Here is a 6219-nt window from a genome sequence, read left to right on the forward strand (position 1 = left end):
TTACTCCCAATGAGTGAAATATGCAAGAAAGTACGAAAACGCAAAATCAGCAAAAAGTTGCTAGTTTTATGAACAGCTGATTTATTTGTTATTTTCCGATGCAATTTTCTTAGAAACTAGTATTTTCCATCTTATTATATATTTATTTATTTTGTCAATTGCAACTCTAAAAGCACCACAAACAATTATTTTGTTAATGTGAATTACATTAAGCACCTTGCCATCAGCTGTTTTTCTTACTAGCAAATAGTTGCTAGTAAAAATTTATCCAGTAAAAATCCAATAAAACTTGCAAGTTCAGCTGTCATTTTTGCTCTCTCAATTTCCCCTCTTTTGCTAGTTTCTTGCAAGTTTTGCGTACAAAAACGACATCCAGTAAAAAACCGTTAAAATTAGTAATGGATTTACTGGATAGTGCGTACGCGAACAGGGCTAATTCCTGATTTTTCTGACCACTATTCTAACCTCTAAATAATTGATAAATTAGTGAATAGATGTCAGCGAAATACCCAAAAATACATTACACCAAATTAAAAAATACAATTCGATTTAGTTTATGTGTTTGTTTTATTTGTAAAAATATATTGTCGAATATTAACGTAATTTCGCAAGCTTTTTCAGAGCTACTGAGCTCCGACAATTCTTCTTATTTTTAATCGGGGTCTGAATTTTCGTCGCTAAAAACAAATGCCTCAGTGCCGTTTGGTCCTTCTACCTCCATTCCTAGGTTCTGCTGGAGTCCCACGTTGGCGTTGCACTGTATTTCAGCACAGTAGTCACTGACCCCACAGTCGGTCTAAGCACACTGGCCTTAAATTTTTTCTTCTCTATCCACATAGCGCCAAAAAAGGTTTTTTGCAAATTTTTTATAGGGTACTGTTTATGAATTTGTACAACGATTTTGGGTTGCTGTGCCCAAACGCGTGAATCGAATAAAAAACCTTTTACACACACTTGTAGACAACAGTTCACGCTTTATTACAAAAATTTAATTTACTAAATCTGTGCACTAATTTAACAATAATGTCGGTTGGAAATATGGTATTTGTTGCAAATTTCCGAAATATACGTACACTATTACTCATATTCTGCCTTAAAACAGCCGCTTAATATCTTCATTTTTATGTTTATATTTACTTTACACATTACACTATTAGTTGTTAGTTGCTTTATTCCTTTAGGTGAAATTTATTCGCAATTTATTAATTAAAATTGGTATGAAAATCACCCGTGCGCCTGGGATTGTATATGCAAATTAAATGGCGGAGCTGAGCTGTCAAACACAAAAAGTATACACGAAGGATAAGGACAAAAGGATATAAGCAAAAACCCAGTAAGCATTAATAATGCGTTTACTGTCGCTTTGGTCCCCCTTGGTATATTGACTAAACCGTGGATGCCGCAACTGGTGTTAACTTATATACTTCAGTTCATTAGGACCTGGGGGGTCCTATAGTCCCCAAAATTTGTGTGGTCTAACTTGTATTATCGTACATTCAATTTAGCTATGCAAGTATTTTCGCTCGTTGGGTTAAATTTATAACGGTGCTTTGTAATTCGTCAGCGGTTGAATTTTTATTTTTAATTTGGAGTTTCCTTGTGGTATTATAAATAAAATAAGAAAAATGGATTTCAGTTTAACAGGTATTACATTTTCATATAAAATAAATATACATCAATAAAAATTATTTTATATTTAGATGATACACCGTCCACAAGTGCTGGCGCCACAAACAACAATGGTTGGAATTTTGCGCGAGTCATCACGGAGCTGCGAACACCCGCACAAGGGACCCGATTTGCAGAGGAGCATGGTTTAATACCAAAAACAAAGCTCTGCCCCATACATAAAACCCCTTTCAATCGGGTTAAAGGCGGGAAATTCGGCTTTTTTGTATGCCGTAGGGGGAACTGCAAATCGAGAACCCGAGTTTCCGTTGCGGCTGGGACGTGGTTTGAGCAATCACGAATCAGTGTCCCCCATGTGTACTACCTGAAATAGTCTTGCGGCAGGACTACTGTAAGGTGGCGACAACTCTCTCATCTGCCACTATTACTGACTGGTATAGCTACTGCCGCGAGGCGCTGGTAATATACCAGTTGGACCACCAACATTTCACTTGGAAAATTGGTGGACCAGGGCTGGTAGTGCAGATAGACGAGAGCAAATTTAGTAAACGAAAGTTTAACAAAGGTATGCTTTATGTGATTTCCTCACAAAGTTTTAAGTTAACATTTTATTTTATTTTACTTTTAGGCAGGCGGGCTGAGGGTCATTGGGTTATGGGCATGATCCAAGATGGAAGCGAGGACTTATGCCTGGAGGTATGCCCAGACAATGTGCGTTCAGCGGAAGTGCTTATTCCCCTTATAAAAAAGCATGTTGTCGGGGGTAGCATCATACGAACGGATTTCTGTCTTTCTGATTTTGGATATACCTATCAGAAGGTCAATCATAGTGACGCCATTAATCCGTTCGTTGCTGAGGATGGGACCCATACTCAAAGAATTGAGTCCCAGTGGCGGGTAGTCAAGCGCTTTTTTTCAACGCGAAACTACAATCATCCCGCCAGTTTTGCTGATGTGGTTGTGGAATACCTTTGGCGTCGCTCAATCAAAAAGGCGAAAAAAGACATTGGCCCGTAGTCATAGTCAAAATAAAGTCGACTTTAAAGTTAGTTGCAGCTTTTTTGACAGATATCCCATTGAAAATTATGTCAAAAAGCTGCAACTAACTTTAAAGTCGACTTTATTTTGACTATGACTACGGGCCATTTATTTGGCACTCATTGACTGCATAAACTACGTATATCATATAGAACCAACAAAATAAACAGAGTCGACTTAATATAATGGACTGTGTATTTTATTTTTCTCTAAATATATTAACTTTCCGCTAGTCTTCTCCGGCAACACAGACAAATTAATTAATTAACAGAAAGGTGTTCTCTGCAAAAGGTGTTCAGCCCCCCTTCTTCGGCAACACAGAAAGGAGAATTCTACTGCCTGAGGGTTATAATCCCTAAGTGCGGCCGAAGGCTGCCTACGCGGAAAGGTGTTCTCTGCAAAAGGTGTTCAGCCCCCCCTTCTTCGGCAACACAGAAAGGAGAATTCTACTTCTTGAGGGTTATAATCCCTAAGTGCGGCCGAAGGCCGCCTACGCAGAAAGGTGTTCTCTGCAAAAGGTGTTCAGCCCCCCTTCTTCGGCAACACAGAAAGGAGAATTCTACTTCTTGAGAGTTATAATCCCTTTTTTAATATTCTTTTATACTTAATTTTTCCTTAAACTACTTTTCTTGCGCTTTTTATTCAAAATTTCTCATGAGATGTTTCTTCTCTTTTCTTTTTTGTTGGAAAACTTTGCTTTTCCCTTGCAAAAAATCTAAAATTGCCCTATTTTCAAACAGCTCCCCTGGGATCTGTGGGGAGGGTGAGGGGGGAGGGTGACTTTTCATAAAGCGGCGTCCATCCTCTTTAGTTTAGGGGGGGTTTGGGGGCCATGCCCCTCCCCCTCCGCCCCCACCCCAAAATCGTTGTACAAATAGCTAAACATTTCCCTTTTTATATACAAATTGAATACACTGATTTTTATTAATTCTTTCTTTAAATTCACCGACTTCTTCTCTGTTTTGCACCACCGCTAGCAATGAGTAAAATTTTCTTTGATGTATATGTATGTACATATGTATGCGAGCGTAGTATCGATAGTTTCTGTTCGATACGGTCAGCCGTTTTTTGCAGGGGTTGCAGCATGATTCAACACTACAGGTTGTAGCAATCGTACAAAAACAACATTTACCGTTGGTGTGAACTCCTTGTGTCATCAACATCTTCTTTATCTATTCATATTCGTATGTATATTTATACCCTGCTTACCAGGATTTCATAGAATTCTGAAAGGTTTCACAATTTTTTTTTTATAATTTCCTTTAAGAAATCGTACAGAAATTTCTTTACTAGTTCTTGTCAACCGCTTCATATGGTTTTCTTTAAAGATTTCTAAAAGAATCGTAACAAATTTCCGACACTTAGATTTCGGGAGCATTTGTTTGCAGGGTATATATAGACGTATATGTGTATGTATACGCGGAGATGTAAATAAAGCAAAACAGACTATAATTTGACACAAGCGTGCTCATAAAGCTCGTCGGCGATTTCAAGCATCCGTTGTTGGTTACCCCAGCAACCGAGGCAATCGGAGATCGTCGTGTCACACGTACTTGTTGTCGGCTCGTGTTGATGGAAAATCAAAAATTTTTGATTTTCCATCAACGCGACCGCTTGACAAGCGGTCTGTTTGGTAGTGGCGCAAAGCGTTGACAAGCATTAGTGTGTTAGTTTGTTGTGATATGTAAAATGAGCAAGTTCGCGGAAGATAAAGATTTTACGTTGCGGTTTATTGAAACTTATGCGTCCTTACCTTTAGTCTTTCCTTTAGTCCTTTTAGTCTTTCTTTTTGTTTTCTTTTTTTCTAATAAAACTACTGCAGTGGCAAGTAGCAAAAAATCGTCATCCGATGAAGACATGTTCACGTCCGCCCACTACGAAATTTTATTGCAAATGGTGTTGACGCTTTATACTTGAGTGTCGCCGGGCAAGCTTCAAGCACCCGACATTCAACCCGACACTCACACATGTACTCGTTGCTGGGGTAACCAACAACGGATGCTTGAAATCGCCGTCTATTCATGATGAAATGTCAAAGCATACTGAGCATCTTTCTCTTTGACACCATGTCTGAAATCCCACGTGATCTGTCAAATACTAATGCATGAAAATCCTAACCTCAAAAAAATCACCCGTTACCTGTAATAGGGCTTTCGCACGAGGCGATTTTTCAGGCAACTTTTAGTTGAAAGCAAAAATCGCCTCGTCCGAACGGCCTTTCAACTAATCGCTTTCAACAAAGTTGGTCGCCAGCCAACTTTGAGCTCGTTCAACTTTTTTTCCTTGCAACCCTGTGTTTGTTTACATTCTGTATCAGTGTTGGGAAATTAAATTGTTCCTTCAGTACGAAATCTATACAAAAAATGTACTTTTCGGCTATAAATTGTATACACTTTTTAATTCGCTCATATATTTTCTTAGTACATTCCCTTCAAGACCAATGAATTTATGGTATTCATGAGAAAGTTTTATTGTTTATGTACATACGTTTACGTAGTTTACACTTTTACAAATTGATTCCACGTGCACATGTACTGCATTTAACGCAAATATGTATGCACACATTTTCAGGTATACATCTTAACAAAAAGCATATTTAAGTTATTATTAATGGATAAAAGAGACATTTTCCTTTGGATTCAGTACTAAAATTTGACATTTTAATAGCATTTCAAGTGCTTATCAAAACTTTATGACAAGATTTGACCATTTATCTTAATAGTATTCAATTTTAATTATTTTTTGTAAAAATACGGTTTATATTTTAAGAAAAGCTGTACAAATTCAAGGTTCAAACTTTGTGGAACATTAAAAAAAACCAACACACTTTCGTAAAAATTTCGAGCTTTTTAATTCGATTTCCTAGATTTATTTTGAGCGTGCGGTTTTTTAGCCCATTAAATTTTAATATAACTAAGTTTTTTAAGATTTCTTTGATGAAGGTGTTGCTAGTTTTCTCCATATAAAAAAATCGTCGGACACACTTCGTATGGAAGAAAATGGCTGACATCGTCGACAAAAAAATGCCAAGTTCAACGGTAAGTCCCAGCTACTTTAAACTTGAACTTTATTATACTAAAATTGAATGGGCTAAAAACTAAAGAATATTAATAAAGCTCGAAATTTTTACGAAAGTATGTTGGTTTTTGGATGTTTCGCAAAGATTTAATCTTAGGTTTGTACAGTTTTCCTTAAAGAATACATTATATTTTATAAACAGATAATTAAAATTAAAGAATAATAAAATAAATAGTAAAATCTTGTCAATATGGGAGTGCCGTAAAGGTATTATATTTACGAAAATCTCTTCTTATAACTAACGAAGACTTTGTTTCTATATGAAGCTGACTTCGACATTTTGTTTTAATAAAACTTAGTATCGAAAAGTTTCTTTAAAAACTTGCCTAGGCTGTATTATACTGGTTCGTTCAAGCCATTTTTCAAAACTTACAAAGGTAAATACGAACTGGCGAACAAAAGAGAATACAAAAAATTTCTTGCTGTGAATTTTCAGAGCTATATATTTTTAGTATTCATTACAAAATTGTATTA

The sequence above is a fragment of the Rhagoletis zephyria genome, unplaced genomic scaffold, assembly GCF_001687245.7.
Source record: "Rhagoletis zephyria isolate East Lansing unplaced genomic scaffold, Rhagoletis_zephyria_1.1 Rzeph_scaffold_00722, whole genome shotgun sequence".
NCBI lineage: Eukaryota > Metazoa > Arthropoda > Insecta > Diptera > Tephritidae > Rhagoletis > Rhagoletis zephyria.